General features: G+C 45.1%; 1 protein-coding gene across 1 annotated transcript in view; it reads right to left on the bottom strand.

Moving 5' to 3' along the window:
* GRB10 (growth factor receptor bound protein 10) overlaps positions 1 to 22,938 on the bottom strand; it is a 157,399-nt gene extending 134,461 nt beyond the window's left edge. The window contains exon 1 of the mRNA XM_069958519.1: positions 22,652 to 22,938. The gene's annotated coding sequence lies outside the window, so the exon portion shown is untranslated. The remainder of the gene's footprint in view (positions 1 to 22,651) is intronic.
* Between the last annotated feature and the right edge of the window lie 549 nt (positions 22,939 to 23,487).

Below are 23,487 nucleotides of genomic sequence, written 5' to 3'. Positions count from 1 at the left end.
GTTCACACGTACCTGATCTGCAGCAGATTTGATATCAATGTAACTAAATAACTGAACACAGCATCAAATCTGCTGCAGATCCTGTACGTGTAAACGCACCCTTATACACTAAAAACAGCACTAAAGGTGGAAGTTTCAATGAACACATACAGCTCTTCAGGAATGGAGACTCTTTGCAGGAGACTCAGACATTCCAAAAGTTAACAACTAGCGCTTACCAAGTTCAATGACCTAGTTTTAAAGGGGAGATTTCTCAAACCTCATGAGGTGGAGCCCTTGCCCATAGCATCAAATTGATTCCTTTTTTTTTTTTTTTTTTTTAAAGGTCTCTGTAAAATTACTAGCCAAAGTAGCTAGACCATTTTCAGTTAGCAAATTGTTATATAAACCTTCCCTTTAGAAGTTTATTAAGACATAAAGTTTCTCTCTCGAGTGCAGATGGGCCGCGTATCTAAAGGAGAACTAAAAGTCACTCATCGTACAGCAGTCCTATCAAATGATGTAGTGACAGTATAGCTGATTAGGCACAAAGGTGCTGAATCGACAAGACGTTAAATTTGAGTTACGAAAAGGTTAATAAACTCAGCACTTTATCTGATATTAGACAATGCAGAACATAGGTCCAACATGGAGGAGCAGAGATTGTCAGATGTAGCAGTGTTAAGCAAGTGTGTGGTTCTTTAATAAGTGTAAGTGCTGAGTGCTATTAGATGCTGCAAGTATTTTTAGGCAGCCCTCAGCACCTACCTCAATGCCACCCAGTGCTATACCATGCAGCTCAGGTGCCGACAGTCCTAGCAGGTCCCAGGCAGTCAGTCACTGACAGCAGTGACCTGCGGTGAATGACACAGGCACAGCTTCTGTGTCCGTCATCCAAGGAACATTTATTGTGCAGCGGCAGGATATACATAATACACATGCATGTATCTGAATGTGTCTATATGAGACTGTATGCTCTATGAAAAGCTGTATTGTCAGCTTGACAAAAAAAAAAGGCAAGCATAGCACCCATGCGTGTGATTTTAAATAGTACGGTTGTATGTATATCTATCAGTCTAATTTTATACTAAGTCACCCTGTATCCACTATGTCCAAGTACTCAAAGTTTTTAACAAGTACACTAACTCTTCAGAGGCATTAATTTCCAACATTTGTAATTAACTAGAGAGTGGTGAACTAACCAAGTTTCATTCATGTCTACAAAAAAAAAAAAAAAAGTGTGAAATAGAAATGTTTTCAGTTTGTGTGTAATTAAAAGTTAAAATATTGGCCACTAGATGTCACCATTTCTACTCCTCTGCCTATAGTTAATACATATTTGTTTATGACAACTTAAGCTTGGGCTAAATATATGACATTCGGAGCTCTAGTCTCCTGTGCTGTCAGTCTCCTGTGCTGTCAATCACAGCACAGTGAGCTTAGCCTTTATAGCAGTAGGTGATCATAACCACATACCCATGATCAAATAATAAGACTTCATATTTCACTATAGATATTTTTCCTATTATGCCTTCCATGTTCTCCAGTCACTTCAGTCATGATGCGCAAGTGCAATTGTAAAATTTGTGGTAACTTTTTGCTGCAATTTGTAAAACAACCAAACCGCTACAAATACTTGTACCGTAAATTGTGATTAATTTTGCAAAAAATGTAATTTAACAGTTACAAAGGTCGCAGAAATGCCATTTTCCAGAAGTTTAGCAAAAATGTAATTTTTCCTGCACATTTTTAATCAAAATGGCCATAAAACTAAGACGAATGCAGAAAAAAAAAAAAAAAAAAAAAAATTGGGTCTTTAACCCCTTAAGGTCAAAGCCAATTTTCATTTTTGCACTTTTGCTTTTTCCACTTTATGTTTAAAAGTCCATAGCGCTTGCATTTTTTTCACCTAGAGACGTATATGAGCACTGTTTTGCGAAACCAATTGTACTTTGCAATGACAGGCATTATTTTTCCATAACATATGCTGCGAAACCGGAAAAAAATTAGTGCTGTCAAATTGAAAAAAAGAAAAAAAAAAAAAAAAGGAATTTGTTTTGATTTCGGGGAGTTTTGCATTTACGCCGTTCGCCCTATGGTAAAACTGACTTGTTATGCATGTTCCTCAAGTTGTTAAGATTACAATGATATGTAACATGTATAACTTTTATATTATCTGATGGCCTGTAAAAAATTCAAACCATTGTTAACAGATATATGTTCCTTAAAATCGCTCCATTCCCAGGCTTATAGCGCTTTTATCCTTTGGTCTATGGGGCTGTATGAGTAGTAATTTTTTGCGCCATGATGTGTTCTTTCTATCGGTACCTTGATTGCGCATATGCGACTTTTTGATCACTTTTATAAAAAATTTTCTGGATTTGATGCGACCAAAAATACGCAATTTTGCACTTGGAATTTTTTTGCGCTTACGCCGTTTACCGTGCAAGATCGGGAATGTGATTAATAGTTTGGGCGATTATGTGTGCGGCGATACCAAACATGTTTGTTTATTTACATTTATAAAATGGGAAAAGGGGGGTGATTTGGACTTTTAATAGGGGAGGCGATTTATTAATAAAAAAACATTTTTACTTTTATTTTTACTTTAACTAGAAGTCCCCCTGGGGGACTTGTATATAGACAGCACTGATCTCTCAGAGATCAATGCTGTGTATATACACAGCAAAGATCGATCATAGATTGCTATGGGCAGAAGAACGGATCTCCCCCCTGCGATCGCATCGTGGGGGGGGGGGGGGGGGGGGGGGGGGGGGGAGGGTGGATCCATCCCACTAGACACCAGGGATGCACGGAGGAAAGCCTCTAAGTGCAGCTGTCAGGTTTGACAGCTGCACTTAGAGGCTTAATTAGCCGGCGCGGCAACGGGACCCGCGCCGGCTAATAGAGGCACTGCCCGGCTGCACATGTCAGCCGGGATCAGCGCCGTTCAGAGCGGGGTCCCAGCAGGACCCCGCTCTGAACACCCCCCACGGCACCATGTCGTATTAGATAAGTCATGGGTCGCTAAGGGGTTAAAACTGCTCACCTGATCTTCTATAAATGGTCTTCTGCGAATGTCCTGTCCTCACTTCCTGTATTTTGTCCATGCCCTGCGGTTATAGTAGAAAAGCATGCAGACAGGAGTAGAAGCAGCGACACCTTGTGGCCGCCTACATTTTCGAAAAGCTACAGCTATGTAACAGCTATTACAGAAAACACTTTAGTTTAAAAAAAAAAAAAAATTTAAAAAGTTAGAAGCCTCTGTATAAATATGCCAGATTTCGATGACCACACCAATTTAACGTAAGACCACACAAGTTTTTAAAATATCTTTTTGAAATGACCGGTATGCTTTAGGCAATATACAAGCTGTAATAATTTGTATTAAGTCTAAAGTGTACTACTAGACCTCGTAAGATTTTGAAAGTCTCATCAGAAAAGGATTCATTGCTTAACCCCTTAAGGTCAAAGCCTATTTTCATTTTTGCGCTTTTGCTTATTCCATTTTAAGTTTAATAGTCCATAGCGCTTGCATTTTTTCACCTAGAGACGTATATGAGCGCTTATTTTTTGCGAAACCAATTGTACTTTGCAATGACAGGCATTTTTCCATAACATATGCTGCGAAACCGGAAAAAAATCATTTGCGCTGTCAAATTGAAAAAAAAAACAATTTGTTTTGATTTCGGTGAGTTTTGCATTTACGCCGTCCGTCCTATGGTAAAACTGACTTGTTATGCATGTTCCTCAAGTCGTTACGATTACTATGATATATAACATGTATAACTTATATTGTATCGGATGGCCTGTAAAAAATTCAAACCATTGTTAACAAATATACGTTCCTTAAAATCGCTCCATTCCCCAGCTTATAACGCTTTTATCCTTTGGTCTATGGGGCTGTGTGAGGTGTCAGTTTTTGCGCCATGATGTGTTCTTTCTATCGGTACCTTGATTGCGCATATACGACTTTTTGATCGTTTATTACATTTTTTCTGGATTTGATGCGACCAAAAATGCGCAATTTTGCACTTTGGAATTTTTTTGCGCTGACGCAGTTTACCGTGCGAGATCAGGAATGTGATTAATTAATAGTTCAGGCGATTAGTATCGCCGCGCGCGTAAATATGTTTATTTATTTATTTATTAATTTATATTTATAAAATGGGAAAAGGGGGGTGATTTGGACTTATTAGGGTTATTAGGGGAGGGGATTTTTTATTAATAAAAACACTTTACTTTTTTTTTACTGTAACTAGAAGCCCCCCTGGGGGACTTTTATATAGACAGCACTGATCTCTCATAGAGATCAATGCTGTGTATATACACAGCAAAGATCGATTAGATCGGTCATAGATTACTATGGCCTGCTGCAGGCCATAGCAATCTATTGCCGAGCCGGGATCAGCGTCATTCCGACGCTGAGGCCCGCCACGGGCAGAAGAACGGATCTCCCCCCCCGCGATCGCATCGCGGGGGGGGGGGGGGGGGGGGGGGGGGGGGGGGGGAGATCCGAGCCACTTGACACCAGGGATAGTGTGTACAAAGCCTCTAAGTGCAGCTGTCAGGTTTGACAGCTGCACTTAGAGGCTTAATTAGCCGGCGCGGCAATGGGACCCGCGCCGGCTAATAGAGGCACTGCCCGGCTGCACGTGTCAGCCGGGATCAGCGCCGTTCAGAGCGGGGTCCCGGCTGAACACCCCGAGCGGCACCATGACGTATCAGATACGTCATGGGTCGCTAAGGGGTTAAGGGTGCTTTCACACGTAACTGATCCAGTGCCATTCATCCCTATAAGAGCACATACTCGCAGCGGTATTGACATCCCGCTGTAAGTTAACCCTGCGCAGCCTGCCACTGAGAGCATACATTACCTGCTCGGCACCACTGCCGCATGTGAGGCTCCCGGATCATGCACTGGACAGCGGGCCAGCCCGCCCCCAGTGGGTCGGAATTCCCTCCCCTGCATGACGAGTCTCAGTTACAATCAATGGAGCCACGTCATACAGGGGGAGGGAATTCCCTTCTACTGGGGCCGGGCAGGCCCGCCTCCAGTGAGTGAGCACCGGCCTGGGACCTGCAGAAAGAAAGGCGCCGTACACGGGAACGGTGTCGTTCTATCCCGGGGTCAGAATATAGAGGATGTACCTGGTGGTAGAGACTAAGGTTTTTCCAACAGTTGCGGCGTAGGAAAGGTCAACTGGTTGATAGAGAAATGTGTATGAGAAAAAGGAAAGACCAAGTTCAATAAGATGTGGAGTAAATGAATGATTAAACCTGAACTTGCACCCTCAGGCTCCCACACATGAGCTATACTTTGGTAGTCTATATAGTGTGATGAAGGTCTATTTGCCTGTTTAGAGGCAGATACTATAGGTCAGTGTTTCTCAACCTTTTCAAGCCAAGTACCCCCATGTGATAGGATACTGCAGCCGAGTACCCCCGAGGATGCAATCGATTATAAGTCTTGCCTTATTGAGGCCGAGATGACACTGTTGCCATAGGCTCTGTATAAAGGCTCTGTCAGCAGTTGATTCCCAGTTCAGACCCCACATATCAATTTGACTGATCTGTTAGTTTCTTATTCACAGGATTTTTTGGCCATTTTTTTTACTGTAAAGTTATATTAATCATAATTTACCAGTAAGTGAGGTACCCTGAAAAGAGTGCAGTTGAAAATGGCCCAAACTACCCAGCGGTTGGCATAAATATGGGCATCAAAGTGAAAACACAAAATTGTGGCTTAAAAAAAAAAATATTGACTTTGGACCCCCGATCTCACACTGCCAGCACACAGAAGGTGCTGGAGAGGGTTAAATGATTTTTGACATCCTTTACTTTAATACCAGTTTTTACACCCAGAACCACTTTGGGCCAGGCTGGACTCAGCGTGCGGGTGTGATAAGGGACATCCCTATCTGTACTAAAAATCCTGTGAATAAGAAACTGCTGAATAGGAAACCAACTTCAGCCTCGTCTGATCTGTAGGACCCAGTACTAATGTCAAATAATGCCCCCTGTAGAAATAATAATGGCCTCTTACCCAATAATAATGCTCTGTGGCCAGTAATAATGCCCACTCTGTAGCTAGATGCAATTCTTCCTGTAACCACCTGATATGCCAGTAGCTAGGTATTCCTCCCACCACCAGATATGCCCCCTGCAGCCAGGTATGACCCATACAACCTAGTATGCCCCCTGCACCCATGTATGTTTGTAGCTAGCTATGCCCCTTTCTGCTAAGTATACCAGATATGTCTGGTAGCTGGATACCTCCCTATGTAGCCAGCTATTACCTCATACAGCCCGGTATGGTCCTCCTATGTAGCCAGATAGCTCCACCCCATGTAGCCAGATACCTCCTGGATACCCCCTCCTGTCCTATCTATCTCTCTATCTATCTTTCTCACATATCTATCATACTTCGTATAAGATGCTAGGAAAGCTGGGTGATCTCCATTATACTGACTTCTGTACAAGATGCTAGGAAAGCTGGGTGACCCCCTTATACTGACTACAAGATGCTGTAAAGTTGTGTGACCCCCTTATACTGACTACAAGATGCTGTAAAGTTGGGTGACCCCCTTATACTGACTACAAGATGCTGTAAAGTTGGGTGACCCTCTTATACTGACTGAGATACTGTAAAGCTGGGTGACCCCCCTTACACTGACTACAGGTGCTGTAAAGCTGGGTGACCCCCTTATACTGACTACAAGATACTGTAAAGCTGGTTGACCCCCTTATACTGACTACAGGTGCTGTAAAGCTGGGTGACCCCCTTATACTGACTACAAGATACTGTAAAGCTGGGTGACCCCCCTTACACCGACTACAGGTGCTGTAAAGTTGGGTGATCCCCTTATACTGACAGATACTGTAAAGCTGGGTGACCCCCTTAACTGACTACAGGTGCTGTAAAGCTGGGTGACCCCCTTATACTGACTACAGGTGCTGTAAAGCTGGGTGACCCCCATCATACTCACATCAATAGATGATGCTGGAAAGCTGGGTTACATCTAACAGTAGTTATTATACCTCCCGCGGGTGGCGCCATGGGGCGGGGCTTGTCACCAAGGGGCGGAGCTTGCCGGGAGATACTGGGCCCGGCCGGGGGTCAAATCCTGTAAGTGTTCCCCCAGCTCTGGACCATCCCCCACCACCACACATTGACTCCCTCTGTAGTGTGGCCCGTGCTCCCTGGCCTCCAGCAGGGGAGACACTTATCGTCCAGATACCTCTGCCGCCTCAGTGCCTCCTCAGCTCCCCCACAGACAGGGCCGGCAGCAGCACGTGTACTGCGGTGACCGGGTCACACAGGAAGCAGCTACAGCCCGGGCACCGCAGCACACAGACTGTCATCCATCCACATCAGCCCCTGCACTGCCACAGGTGACACAGACAGTTACACGCTAAGCTTCTGCTCCTTCACTCTGCACCAGATCTCAGTGTTTTGAATCACCCGCCCTCCCGCTTACCCCCTCAGCCTGCGCCGCGTACCCCTTGGAGTACGCGTACCGCAGGTTGAGAAACCCTGCGGGGTGATCGGGCAGCGAAGGCACCGTATCTGCATTGGACAAGATATTAGTGCAACTTGAGTTGTATTTATTGGTAATGATTTGCTACACGGACATTTATGTACAGGGTTATGGAGGAAGGTTGGGGGGGGGGGGGGGGGTGAGGTAAGTGAAAGGGATGAGAATGCATGCCATCTAGGGGTTTTGTTTGTATTAAAGTATTTCTTTATGAAAAGCTTCAATAAAAAGTTTATTCAAAATTTAAAAAAAAAGAAAAAAAAGGTTTTGGCGATTTTCCAATTAAATGTTTCCATCTATATTATAAAATAATCTTCATATCATGCAGTTTTCATTCTTACCACTAAGGCTAAAACTAAGCTGAGACTTCCTGTTCTGTCTTTGATAAGGAGGAGGCTGCTGTAAAAGTGATCTGTACAGCATTATAGCAAAATGTGACCCTAGTAGACAGATAGCATCAATACAAGACAATAGCAGCTCCCTGTGGAATAACCTCTTCAAAGATGAGTACACTCTGCAGTACTCTGACCTTGCACTAAATGCCATTAAAGCGACTCTGTAGCCACAATCTGACCCCCCCATAATGTGACAGGTTCCCTTTAAAAACCGATTAGGCAAGATAGCTGCCCCCATTAAAAAAAAAAAAAAAAAAAGGGGGGAAAAAAAATTAAAAAAAAAATTCACCACTACATGGAAAAAAAGGATTACAGGCACGGTCCCAGATTGAATTATGTTCGTAATCAAAGGCTCCACTGTACTGCATTGATCTCTATGAGCAAATCAGTGCATTACTCATAGAAGGCCCCTATGGGGACTACAAATTACTGGGTAACAAAATAAATAAAATAGACCAAACTGTTGTAAGAAATCCCATCACAAAAAAAAATTTAAATCAATACCCTTTTCTATTTTTTTTTTTTAATTAACCCTTTGAGGACCAGGCCCAAAATGACCCAGTGGACGGCGCAAATTTTTATCTTTCGCTTTTCCCTCCTCCCCTTCTAAGAGCTCTAGCACTTTGTTTTCTGTCTACAGGGCCATGTGAGGGTTTGTTATTTACAGGAGTAGTTGTACTTTGTAATGGCATATTTCATTCTACCATAACCTGTATGATGGAACACCCAAAGTTATTATTTATGAAGATATAAATTGGTGATAAGAATGCAATATGGTAAATATGGTTTGGGGGGTTCCTTTGTGTACGTAATGCACTTAAAGCGGCATACCATTTTTCTATAGGTCAGTCCGAACACAACCATATGCAGGTTTACACATTTTCTAATGTGAGATATATACACACACACACACAAATTAAATACACAATAAATAAAATATACACACACTAATAAATAATTAAATACACACACACACACACACACACATTTTTTCTTTTTAAAATGAAATCCTAAACGGTATAAACATAATCAGATTAAGTGGCAACTAAAGCCCCTATTACACGGGGCAACATTAGCAAACTAGCGCTGTCAGTGCAGTCAGAACATATGCACAACTGGTCGAAGGGCATAGCATTAGAATGAGGAACAGCGAGCCAAAACATAAGACCAGTCAAGCCATTCAGACATAAGAAACCAGTTAACATTTAATTAGGGATGGTCCGAATCTGCCAAGGTTCAGGTTCGTATGAACCCGAACGCTAGGCATTAGATTTCCACTCCATGCAGCGGGTGGATACAGCGGGAGGGACCGCCAGGAAAACTGGGATACAGCCTATGGTTATGGCTGTGTCAGTTTTCCAGGCGATCCTCTCTGTATCCACCCTCTCCACGGAGCGGGCAGACAGCGGGAGTCATTTCCAGGTTCGGACCATCCCTACATTTAATCTTAGCAAATTTCTTAGTGCAGGCTTTGTCTGGTTCAGGTCCTATTACATGGAGCGCTAACCTGCCAAGTCAGGCCGATTCGTTCAACATCCCCCCCCCAGATATGCCTATAGAAATATCAGTTAAAAAGGGCTTTTTGGGGTGGACTGCATTGATACAGAGAGACAAGACTTAAAAAAAATATTTAAAAAACTCACTACGTAGTCGTGAGTCACTCACTACGACCCTCAAGCAGCAGCAGACATAATGCAGCCTTTCTGCCGAACTGAGTGATACTGCAAGACTTCGCAAATTCCCTGGGAGCCTTCAAACTCCTGTAGTCTGTTACCATTTAGTCAACACACATCTAATGCTGGTGTTTCGGCCAGAAACGGTATTTTATTGTTTGAGGACTGCTTGATTATTGGTTGTAAATTCTCATGTCTGTACTCCTACATGTACATTATGCTCTCAGGCACTTTGTATTACCTTACTTTTGATTTGGAAAATGCTAATAAAACATGTTAAAAATAAAATTCAGTGGCTGCAGCAGTCTTTGTCAGTAATTGGCTGAGCAGCTTGTCTCTTCAGAGACATGTTCTAAAGTTCCACCGGTGGCTGTAGACAGTGGGTAGAGGCATGGAGAGGTTTAAACTATTATTTTACACTTCTAGGCTATGTTCACGCAATGTATTTAATTAACAACTGAGTGAATTAAAGGGCGCGCGTGCGCTCTCATTCACTCAAAGCAGCACACTGTGCACGGCGGGATTCCAAAGATCTTGCTCAGTGTGAACTGGGCCTTTGGGTGGATTCTGCTAGAGGAATCCTATAGTAGTGACATGTCACTTCTTTGGGCAAAAAGATCTGCGGTAGAAAATTCTGCAATGTGAACAGAGCAGAAATACCATTGAACAGAGTAGGACATTGCCCTGTTCATATTTTACAGGAGGAATTTCAAGCAGAAATTGAGGGGATTCCTCTTCAATTCCTCACCTCTTGCTCAGTGTGCAAGGGCCCTTAAGGCCAAAAGCAGAGTGTAAAAAAAAAAAAAAAAAAAAAAAAAAATCATAACAGATACATGAAAAAGACAAAAAACCACCACACAGAGGACAGAGGTTACTACTACACTACTTGTGGCTTCTGATTCTATACGACACAGGATATCTTCATATTACACTGCTGCTCATACAGTCATCCAGCATCCAGGAAGAGAAAAGCACAGAACTTCCCCCACGCAATGGACTCTTCCAGCTCAAACCGCCAAATAGAGACATCTCTCCGACCACCCTTATCTAATAGAGCCAGTGCTTTATTACCGATATATGGAGAAAGCTAAATGTATGCAAGGAAGTTTATCTGGTTTTAATAAATAGATTGATAGAAAGTATATTTAGCGACATTTATAAAATTAAATTATAAAATTGAACGTTTCTTTTTTAAACCTGGAATCAGTCTGTACATTTTTTTTCCAACCGTCTCCTGCCAAGACTAGCTCCGACTCTACTCCACAGCCCTACTTGAGACTTGACTTCGGAGTACTCCTTAACAGCAGTAAGTACTAGAGGAGCACAGCCATGGGCTGTACCCATGTTTTCCTAGACTCCCTACAGCTGCATCTAACTTTAGCAATCAGTATTCAAGTGCCAAATGATCAGACTCAAGTTGCTCTTTTAGTAAATTATAAAATCACCTCGTCACCACTAACCCTTAGACGACCCAGGACGTAAATGTACAGGCACGACCCTGGACTGCGGCAAAAAGAGAGCACGGTCCGATCACCATGCCAGCTAAGGCGTCATTTAGATGCAAAGTTGACAGCTGCATCTAAATTCCTTTTACCCCTCTCCCCAATCTGTGGTGGTCTAATGACAGGATCGCCTTAATCTGTTTTAAGTGTTCACCCCAAAAATAGCATATTTCAGGATTTGCACATTAAAAAACACCCCACTTGTGCATGTTTTTATATTCAGTAGTGCATGTTTTTATATTCAGTAGTAAATGTACCCCAAAGTGTCTACTCTTTTCCAGCCTAACACTGAACTTTCTTCACTTGCATCTTTACCTCTCTGGGCCACAAATTGGAAGTTCCAAGAAACAGCTCCCATGTGTAAATTCAACACTAACCAACTCCAGATAGTCACAAAATGAGGCAACAGGCCACACAGACCACAACTTCTGTGCACGCAGCCATTATACCAAAGTGTTATAAAAAGATGACAGATATAGCTTTGTGGGAAAGATTCAGCACTTACAACACAAATTGTATACTGTATATAACCCTCAGTTAATTCAAGGTTAGACTTTTAGAAGTGCAGTCCTTCTCCATGCCTGACGGCTATCTGTTTATGCACACATACTGAGAGGACTGTTCATCTGTAAACTGCAGCCCACTGGACTAGGCAAGGAATAAAGTCTAAAAGTGATGTATCTCAAGTTATACTGAATCTTCCCACTAAGCTGCAGATCAGGGAACAAGATGGTAGAGAGCAGGAATATCGGAATAGATCAGACATCCTGTGTGACAAGTTCTATTAAAATCTTCATAGTTCAGTTACAAAAAGGGCTTTCAGAAGAGGTTTACATTATGTCATTGGAAACACACACACACACACACACAAGATATCCTAAATCTTAGCCACTATTACATGTAACTTTAGAAGTGAAAACTATAGTGTATGTAAGAAACAGAAATACAGTCATGAGGACAAGCCTTACCCTAGGACTTGCCTCAAACCAAAAATCAATAGTCCAGGCAATTTTAAGAAACTTAGTATTTGGGTTTATTAGGCAAATATGCCATTCTCTGCATTGAAAAAGGTCCCCCCCTCTCCTTTCTGTCATCCACTGCTTAGAATCAGGAAATCTCGACTGTTTTAAATCAGTCGGATCCAGTCTGCTATGAAGAGGGGAGGGGGGAGATTAGTCAGCAGCAAAGAACAAAGGATTACACCACAGGGAGCCACTGAAAGCCCCTATTCAGAGGTCAGTGCTGATGTCAGAGGAGAGAGCCTGGTGATGTAGCTGTAAATTGACTCTTTGTTGTCCTGTTTTGGTGCCTCATCTCTCCATAGAGAACAAGGAAGACAAGAGGGAGAGCTTCAAACTGCTTTTTCATGATAAAAATGCATTTTTTGGCTAATAAACCCAGTTACAAAGTTTCTTAAAATCACCTATACTATTGATTTCTGCAAAAAAATTAATCACAGTGACACTAAGTGCTGTGTTTAAAGCATATCCCTGCACTAAGTCACAGAAACTCATGCAGTCATTGAGAATAAATGGAGTAGTCATTCTCTATGGGCGTCAGACTCATCTCTGCAGCACGCACGTTGGGCTTCCGACAATTATCTCTGTCCTGGGACCGGCTCCAGGAGCGGGACTTTGCAAGATGGGGGGTAAGTATTCGGGGCTCTAGCTGGGGGGTCAGGCAGCCTTCAACCCAGCATGGGGGGGGGGGGGGGGGGGGGGTAGCAGGTTTCCTTTAAGAGCGTTTTGCAAGAAGCTCAGTTTTTCAAAATTGTGACTTAGTTTAAGAGCATTGCTTTGGTTAAAGAGCTCCCTGTACTGGGTGGGAGGACGCGTGGGGGAAGGGAATGGTCTGCATAGCGGGTTCTACGGCCCTGTACTCTGACCCAGGAAGTCTCCCTCACCTTCCAAATCATAGCAGATCCACTTCAGGCTGGGGCTTGCATCAGGGGACAGGACTGTGGGGGTAATTCTAGCTTGTTGTACTATGCTACTGCATTATGGGGATCTGCAGCTCCATCCGGTATGGTTTGCAGCTCCTTTGGTTTAAGAGTGGATTTGGATTATAAGCGCGGCCGCAGAACGAATTATGCTTGTAATCCAAGGCACCACTGGATATATTTTTATTTATTTATTTTAAAGCTCCCTTTAGGGTACAAACACCCACGGCTTATACGCTGCATATTTACTGCTGCAATACGCAGCAGATTACATCTAAATAACTGAACACAGTATCAAATCTGCTGCGTATCTGCTGTGTGTGTTTGTACCCTTATCCAGACCACTTTCCAATACTAGCAAGGATTAAGATGATTAGCACTAGCATGAGTGCACACACCCACAACAGCTCATGTGGCCATTTACCCTCTTAATGACTGATGACTGCTATACCCATCATGCTGTTAGAAGGCTTCTTTTATACATTTCAAGACCGAACAGGGCATCCGCAGTGGATTTTACAGTAAGGATTTAATGCTGTGTTCATTTAGTAAGATCTGCTGCAGATCCACAACAGAAAATCAGCTGCAATATGGTACGTGTGAAGGTGCCAGAGGGTGCGTTTACACCTACAGGATCTGCAGCAGATTTGATGCTGTGTTCAGTTATTTAAATGAAATCTGCTGCAGAAAATCTGCTGCAGATCCTGTAGGTGTGAACGCACCATGAGGGTACAAACACACACGGCTTATACGCTGCGTATTTACTGCTGCGATACACAGCAGATTAGATATAAATAACTGAATAACTGAACACAGTATCAAATCTGCTGCGTATCTGCTGTGTGTTTGTACCCTTATGGTGCGTTCACACATACAGGATCTGCAGCTGATTTTCTGCAGCAGATTTCAGTTAAATAACTGAACACAGCATCAGATTTTCTGGTTTCTGGTTTCTGCAGATGCGTGAATACCCCCTAAAATCAATCAATAGAATAAAGTAGTCAGTACTCCATGGTGCAGGATCAATGATACTGAGAGAAAGAGTGATTAGTAAAACTGGCAATATTCCTCACCTGGTGGAGTTGTGCAAGACTGAGGCCAAGTGTCTAGTAGGGTAAACTCCAATGTGCAGCCTTCCCTGTACACCCATGCCAGGTAAGTAATGTAGATGCGAGCCTCCACTTCTGAGATGAACAGGTCTGAGAGGTGCTGCCACCACAGAGGTAAGTTGCATAAAATTTAAATAAATTTAGCATAGACCACCACATTTCCAGGCCAGATAGACAGACCTCTTCCTCAGGTACTATCAGCAACTAAGAGGCCGGTCTGGGCTGGAAACGCATCAGGCTATGCTCAATTTTTTTATTTTTTTTATTGCTTTATTAATCGTTTTATGCAAATTACATCTCGAGTGGCTGCGCCTGTCAGACCTGTTCATCTGAGGAGTGGAGGTTCACATCTAAAATCAATCTTGGGGATGTGAAATAAAGCATGTTTGCAATTTACTTTTTTTTTACTGATCACGCTTTACAGCAAAGCATAGCTTTTTGTTCAGCATTCAGCACAAGTATAGCTTTGTTTTAAAGCAGGGATGGGAAACCTTCAGCCCTCCAGCTGTTGCAAAACTACAATTCCCATCAAGCCTGCACACCCAGAGCTAAAAGCTTTGGCTGTCCAAGCATGATGGAAATTTTAATTTTGCAACAGCTGGAGGGCCGAAGGTTCCCCATCCCTACTTAAAGCCCAATACATTGCTGCCTTTAGGAAGCACAGAAAAAGCTCAGCAGCCGAGAATGTGGCTCTTGGGGTACAAACACACACCGTATACACAGCAGATTTGATGCTGTGTTCAGTTCTTTAGATCTAATCTGCTGCGTATTGCAGCAGTAAATACGCTGCATATACGGTGTGTGTGTTTGTACCCTTAGTTGGCATTGCTGAATCAACCGTGCCAGCTAATTAACCATTTAGATGCCACTACATTTTAATGGTGCTCATCACCCTTCATTGGTGGTCCAGTGGTTGAATCAGCTGCAAAATCACAGGGAGTCGATCTGATACAAATGCAGCCCCAGGCCTTTGCACGGCCTCCTTGGCTGCCTGACATCAGCAGCAGGCCGGAGCAATCAAGCACTGATATGATCAATGCACTATATGTATTTATCCCTATGAACAAATCAGTGTATTGCTCATAGAAGTCCCCTATGCGTGTATTAAAAAGAAAAAAAATCCCATAATAGAAGTTTAAATCCCCCCCCCTCCCGTTTTATTAAATAAAAATAGAAAACAAACATTTGTCATCATATGTGGAATCATTTCTGATCATGCATGGTTAACAGTGAAAAACCCCACTAAAGTGCACAATTGTAGATTGTTTATCACATTTAAAAACTGATAAAAATGTTGGATAAACATAAAACGGCATAGAATTTAAAAGATAGTTTCTTTTCAATTTTACTGCGCAATTTCTTGGTTTCACAGAATATTTTATGGAAAGTTTCAGTACAAAGTACAAGAGGTGTCACATGAAGAAAAGGCCTAATGGGTCTGTAGGTGAAAGAATGAAAGCGCTAAGAGGAAAAAAACCGTAGTGCAAAGGCGAAAATCTGCTTGTCATTAGGGGGTAAATAACCTTGGCAGAAAATCTCCAGAATCCAGTATACACAATGAGATTGGCTGCGGTCTGATAACGGATCTTTTACATGAGGTATTAAAGGGGTTATCCAGGGTAAGAAAAAGACTGCTAGCTTCTTCCAGAAACAGCACAATTATCTCCAGTTGTGAAGCTTTGTAGTGGAAGTACATAGCCCACCTAAACTGGAAGCAAGTATAGTGCTGTTTCCTAAACGTGATCATGTTTTTCTAAGCCTGGATAACCCCTTTAATTGACCCCTTCAGCCAATAATTTTCCCTTACATTACTGGATCAACCCATCTCTATAAGTATAGTAACCATACCTTGTATTAGGACTTGTTTAACAAACCAACAACCACAACATTCTATGGTAAAGACTTTCATAGGGTCTCATTACACAGCGATTTTTAACAATTAACGATCGCAATGAGATGTTTATAGTTTATCGTTCACCTGAGATCGTTCACCATATTATACAGAACGATAATAGTTACTATGATTATTCCCTCTGATCCCAGAAAAACAAAACAAAAGTGCAATTATACTGAACGATTAGTGAAAAAATGCGGAACTTGAACGAACGTGGACTTACAGCTAACAATTATTTTAGGTTCAGATCTAAATCAATGATCGACATGCGAATGATTTTTCGATTGTTGCCTGCAATTACACACAACTATTATCGTTTAAATTCGAATTTTTCGCACGATAATCATCCCGTGTAACAGGGCCCTTAAAGGGAACCATTCACCCCGTGGCCCCCGGCAGAAACTGACATACAGTGACATAAAGGTCAATATACTTACCACATCGCTCCCGGTCCAGTCCCGGATCTCGTTGTTGATACGGAGAAATTGCTGATTCTTCTTCTCCCGCCAATTATGGTAATGAGCTGAGATGAGTCCAACGTCCATAGGAAACTACGGACGAGTCCAACTTATTCATGAGGTCCTCTTCTCGTCGCCGCCCATCCACGCCTCCTGGAACTTGATTGACGTCTTCAGAAGAATTCCCGCGCAGGCGCCGTTGCGATGGTCTCGTCACCTCTACTGTGCGGTAAACAGGATACGTGCTTGAGACAATCGGCGCACGTGCAGTAAACAGTGAAGCTGCGGAGCAGCTTCAATAGTGAACTGCGCATGCGCCAAAAACGACTGTCACGGCGCCTGTGCGGGATCCGGCGAGAAGAAAGACGAGGAGGAAGAAGACCCGGCGTCAATCAAGTGTCGGAGGCGGGGAGAAGGCTGGACTTCGGGCCCCATCTCAGCTCATTACCATAATGGGCGCGAGAAGAAGAATCGGCGATTTCTCCGTGTCAACAACGGGATCCGGGACGGGACCGGGAGTGATATGGTAAGTATATTGACCTTTATGTCACTGTATGTCAGTTTCTGCAGGGGCCATGGGGTGAATGGTTCCCTTTAAGGCCTTATTCCACCAACAGATCTGACAACAGATTATCTGCCAAATATTTGAAGCCAAACCCAGGAGTGGATTTGAAAAGGAGAAATCTCAGGCTTTCCTTTATGATCTGATCTGTTTGTAGTCTGTTCCTGGGTTTGGCTTCAAATCTTTGGCTGATAATCTGTCGGTGGTTGGTGGAATAGGGCCTTTAAGGCCCTATTACACCAGCAGATCTGACGACAGATTATCTGCCAAAGATTTGAAGCCAAACCCAGGAATAGACTATAAACAGAGAACAGGTCATAAAGATAAGACTGGATTTCTCCTTTTTTCAAATCCACTCCTGGGTTTGGCTTCAAATCTTTGGCAGATAATCTGTCGTTAGATCTGTTGGTGTAATAGGGCCTTTAGTCTCATAGTAAAGAATGTTAGAAATAAGGAGGGGGCACCATCATTGAGCAGAAAGCACTACAGAGATGGCGAGAAGTATCACAATTCACATCAAACACCTCCTCCTTATAAGCCTCTGACAACAGATAAAATAGTGAACCTGTGCATTACATTGCTGCATAGTCTTAATAGGAATATTCTCCACTGTCCATTGGAATCAATCACAGCTCAGCTTTTATTTTACCAGCCGTCATGAATATTTGAAAACAGAGATCCAATTTATTACTATGGGGGCAGTAAAGAATACTTTTACTATAAAGGCCCATTTAGACAGCCTGATGTGCGGTTAATAATGAGCATCAATCAGATAGATCTGTGCTCGTTCGCAGTTTCTTTACATGCCGCGATTAATCGTGGGGCTATTTAACTGCATTCTTATTGGCCGCACATCCCGTTTAGACAGATGAACCACGAGAAAGGAAGATTGTCTGCACTAAAAATCCATTCATCCAGCAGCCTTGCTCGCTTGTTCACTGGCTGATCGCTGGCTCTTTAATTTACCTGCTAATGTTCAGAGAAATGCAAACTGCAGTCTATTTTACGGAAAAAAATGGATGGCATCCTGCAGGATCAGTTATCCATTGATGGATCCAAAGATGTGTTTGACCACGTTTCTCTGTAAGGGTACGTTCACACCTACTGGATCCGCTGCGAGTTACCAACAAAATCTGCTGCGAAACCAGTACTGTGAATTTGAATGGGTCCCATACACGCAGCGCATCCGCTGCATGTATGGGACTCTGCCCCTACGCCGCCGGCCGAAAGCCTGCCCGCAGCCCCAGCCCCCCATCCGGCCGCCCCGAGCATACATTACCAGCTTGGTGGCGGAGCTGTGTGAAGCTCCCGACTCCCTTCACTCCTCTTCAGCCAATCAGTGCACGGCAGCCCTGATTGGCTGAAGAGGAGCAAGGGGATCCAGGAGCCTGAATCAAGCCGCGGCACCGAGCTGGTAATGTATGCTCGGGGCGGCCCGCGGGACGGACGGGGGGCCAGGTCTGTGGGCAGACAGGCTTTCGGCCGATGGCGCAGAGGTTAAAGGGGCCGGGTCCCATACACACGTCAAATCCGCTGCGGATCCAGGTGGTGTGAACGCACCCTTAAAGTCCTAAAATGGAAACAGTAGCAAAAATGCAGTATGAGCCTCAAGCCTTATTCACATGATCCATGCCACAATCCGGTGGAGGATCGCGGCACGGATCCCCTAGCTGGAGCCCCCAGACACACACACACACACACACACACACAGTGGCCTGGACTACACTGCAGCCTTCTCCTGACAGTGTAGTCCAGGCCACTTCCGGGGAGCATGTAAGCCGGTCAGCACCGGAGAGCAGGCGAGTAGTAGATACGATGAAAGGAGCACATATCATGCTCTGTCATCTCTGCTGCCAGGCGGCGTATTCACGACGGACAATTTTACAGGACATGTGAATGCTGCCTTAAAAAGAGAAGTCTATTGAAAGTTTTTATTGAAGTATTGTATTTCCCACCAAAAGTTATACAAATCCCCAATATACACATACTACAGGAAATGCTTATAAAGTGCTTTTTTTCCCTGCACTTACTACTGCATCAAGGGTTCACTTCCTGGATAAAATAGTGATGTCACGACCCGACTCCCAGAGCTGTGCGGCCTGTGGCTGCTGGAGAGGATGATAGCAGAGGGACACTGAGCATCCCTCTGCCATCATCCTCTCCAGCAGCCACAGCCCGCACAGCTCTGGGAGTCGGGTCGTGACATCACTATTTTATCCAGGAAGTGAAGACTTGATGCAGTAGTAAGTGCAGGGAAAAAAGCATTTTGTGCATTTCCCATAATAGTTGTATAGTGGTGACTTGTATAACTTTTTGGGAGCAATACAATACTTCAATAAAATCTTTCCCCAGACTTAACAGAAAGCATGTAACAAACAGTCATATACAAGAAATACAGGCTCACAAGTTCTCATTGTTAAAAAAAAAAAAATAAAAAAGACAAAAAATAAAAAAATCTCTCGCCAGACTTTAATGATAAATGTGCATTGAAAAAGGAGCCCAAATGCCTCCATAAGCCTCCAAAGACACAGCCGAACAACCATCCAACTATCAGTTATCTCCTGCCTGTCCTCTCCATACACAGGTATGTGACTGGTAAGCTGCAGTGATGGCACTCTTGCTGTGGCTTATCCAGTTTAACATGTGGCTTATCCAGTTTAACATAGGGGTCAGCCATAATTTTCCACATTGTTCTAGATGGCCCCATACACCTTATTTAGGCAGCCAAATCCACCACAGTTGGCTGGTTTAGCTGACATAAGTCAAAGGTGTATAGCGACCTTAAAGGGAACCTGTCACCCCCCGTGCCGGGGTGACAGGTTCCCGACCCCCCGTTAGAGACCCCTATACTTACCTCATCGCGCCGGGTCCCGCTTCTGAAGATGGTCGGGTCCCGGAGATCTCAGCCGCCGCAGCCCGGCGCGCGCGCTGACAGATGAGTCCAACGCTCATAGAGAATGACGGAGCGCTGGACTCTCCTGTCATTCTCTATGGGTGTTGGACTCATCTCTCAGCGCGCGCGCCGGGCTGCGGCGGCTGAGATCTCCGGGACCCGACCATCTTCAGAAGCGGGACCCGGCGCGATGAGGTAAGTATAGGGGTCTCTAACGGGGGGTCGGAAGCCTGTCACCCCGGCACGGGGGGTGACAGGTTCCCTTTAAGACTGCTTGATAGATCTCCCTCCATTGACTTGGGTAACAGTCAAAGTCTTTGCAGCCTGCAGTGTCACATGCAAGGAGCACATAGAAAACAGTTTCTCTAATACATTTAGTTACACAGGGTGAAAGGGGTTATCCAGTGCTACAAAAACATTGCCACTTTTCCCCCTCTCTTGCCTCTAGATTGGGTGGGGTTTCAAACTCAGTTCCATTGAAGTAAATGGAGCTTAATTGAAAACTACACCTGAACTCGAGACAAGAAAGGGGGAAAAGTGACCATGTTTTTGTAGCGCTGGATAACCCCTTGAAGCATTTCCTTCATATATCAGTAATAAAGCACTAGCCCTATACGGTAAGGGTGGTCAGGGAAAAGTAGTCTGTCTGTCACTATTTGGCAGCTTGTTTCTGAGCAGGAAGAGTCCATTGGATTGAAGGGGGGGGGGGGGGATCTGTGCTGTTGTCTTCCTGGATGATCGTATATGAGCAGCAGTGTAATATGAAGATATCCTGTGTAATATAGAGAAGGAAGAGAAGCCATAAGTAGAGTAGCAGCAAACTGTTCCTAATGTGTTTTCTCTCCTGTATAAAAAAAAAAAAAAAAAAAAAAAAAAAAAAAAAAAGTCTTTCTTCTATGGCTGCAGCAGCCTGTGTGTACGTGCTATGGCTGCAGCAGGCTGTGTGTGTGAGGGAGAGAGGCAGAAATTAAAGGTGTATTCTGAACTGTAAAAAAAAAAAAATTGGGAGGGGGGGGGGGGTGTGAGAAAGACAGGGAGTGATGGAATATACAAGTCCTATTTACCCGTTCCCCAGCAGGGCAGCCTCACTGCTCAATTCCTAAGCTGGGCTACTGATCCTGTGAGGTCATGGCCCCACACAGCCAATCAGTGACTGCAGAGGGACACAACAGCATTCAGTGACTGGCTGAGCATGCAGTTCCTGTGGGTTTGCAATGATTCAGGAGCGCAGACACTGATCTAAATCTGGGCCTATGTCTGACCTCTATAGCACTTGTATCTGGCATTGTCAGCTGTTTTTTGTGTATAGTGAATAGTTAGAAACAAGAGGCCTGACAGGAGGAATAGGCCAACCTGGTCCATTTAGTCTAGTCTCTTCTTTAGGACATGGTGGAGGACAAAAAGGAGGATTTGCTTTATATCTTTGCCTTATTCAGTCAGGAGTTGCCCCAGGATCATGTAGGACATAAGGAAGAAGCTGCTGGTCCAGATCTACTTTATACCAGTGTGATAAATTGCCCTGGTGTCTGACTGGCCATTTATGAAGCAGCTGGAGTCAGCCCTGCTCTGCACACACCATCACACCTCCTAAGGCATAAGCAGCCATCAAACTGATATAGGAGCAGTTTCACAGTGAGCTTTTTATGACCTATTCCTGCCTATCAGTAAGGGATGCCACTGTTAGGGGGATGTTAAATGCATCCATTACCCCTTGGCTGCAATGGTATCTGTAATAGTGCGCCATGACAGGCCCGTCACATGTTAAACAGAAGCCATGTACCAGCATTAGGCTGAGACCAATGGACCCTGGCTATTGGTCCCTTATGGAGCCTGTGCATTTCAGCTTTTCCAACACTTAAAAAATGCCAGTGTGAACACAACCTAAACTGCACAGGGTCACACCTGGTACAAGGGACTGCAGGTAAAACATGGCATGGAGTGCCAGGCCATCCAGCAGCCCCCTCATACAACTTGAGGCTATAAGCCCTTCCCTGCGTGGACACGGCAGGCACTGACAGCCTGTGGTGCTGTCAGGTGACAGCGCTCTTTATGGCCCTGTGACACCTCCTCCTATAGGCTGGTGGCCGGTACCCAGCAGTGCCCGGGGCTGGCACACACCTTTGTTTTGAGCCTCGCCTTTCACGTGCTCCTGTGGATGTGATAGCAGCTTGTGCGGCCAGTGCCCTCCTCCCTCCGCAGGAGACTTGGCAGCCTGGGCAACCATTGAATTTCCTTAGAATCACCCACCGGCCATGTGGAGCCTCCCTCCCCCTATAATGTAGTGACAGAATGCCCCCCCCCCCCGGGCCGGCGGTGACTGAGGAGGGAGGGGGTGATGGGGGAGCGGGGTCACCACACAAGAGTGTAAACAAGTGAACTTCATCCCCTCCACCCCCAAACTCCAGGGCCGGCCGCCTGCGCTCCCGCCTCCCGCTGCACGAGGGGGGCACTCCGCAGCCTGGCACAAACAGCAGCACACGGTACCGACACTGCAGCAGCCGCCGCCGCACACGTGGAGAGGGCAGCGCCGCTACAGCAGCTGCCCGGGCTCTCCCCACACAGCTGCCAGCTGACTGCAGCCGCTTCCCCGCCGACCTGCTAAGTGTCACCAAGGAAAGCAGCACAGGTCCTAACCGCGGGGAGGCTGAGGCGTCAGTGTGAATGAGGACAGCGTGTCCCTGACCGGCCTGTACGCCGCTACAACGGTACCTGCTGCGGGGCTGGTGTCCGGCGGGCCCGGGGTCCTAGAAGAGTCCTCTCCCCAAGCGCTCCCACTACTTTACACTTCTTGTGCCCAACTCCAGCGAGTGCCAGCAGCCAGCATCCAATAGTCCCGGAGTGCAGCTCTCCCCGCCCCTGGCAGCTCCCTCATGTAGCGGAGCAGCACAGGACGTAAGTGTGTACGATCCCAGGAGTCGGCGCCGCAGACGGCTGTGCTCTGGCGCTGCGTACTGCTCAGCTGACTCCGGACTCAGGATGCGATCCTGCCACCTCCCCCAGTCCTCAGCCCGGGCCTTATAAACCCTCCCCTCGCGGCTCACTACTAAATCGGGAGCGAGCAAGGGGTGGGAAGGGCCGTGCACAAGACGGGGCAAGGAAGGAGACGCCGACTGCGGCGGGGACGGGACATGTGCGGGAGAAGAGACGGCTGTGTGCGGGGAAACAGAGTGTGGAGTACAATACCGACAGACTCATAACTTGCAGCACCACAGCCACAGGGCGCTGAAGAGACAGATATAACGTTATAAAGCGCTGAGGTGCCCGGCACTGGGCATCTCCTGGCACTGCCACCTGTGGGGGCATGTACAGGGCAGGCAGCTCTTGCAGCTGTTGGCTTTGGAGGGAAATGGGGAAGAATAAGGAGCTGCTGCCGGATAGTGATGCTATGACCAAGCATCTCCATAGTGGCAGGGGCCTGACACGGAATGGCTGGCTGTAAAGTGACAATGCGGGCCAAAAAACGGTCACAAAATAGTGACGTAAAATATACCAACCACTAGGTGGAGTAAAGTTAGACCGAAGTGTCATAATCAGCACTTATGGTG

The sequence above is a fragment of the Dendropsophus ebraccatus genome, chromosome 2 (assembly GCF_027789765.1).
Source record: "Dendropsophus ebraccatus isolate aDenEbr1 chromosome 2, aDenEbr1.pat, whole genome shotgun sequence".
Classification (NCBI taxonomy): Eukaryota; Metazoa; Chordata; class Amphibia; order Anura; family Hylidae; genus Dendropsophus; species Dendropsophus ebraccatus.
The sequence above is the reverse complement of the archived record's forward strand: the minus strand, read 5'-3'. Positions and strand labels throughout refer to the sequence as shown.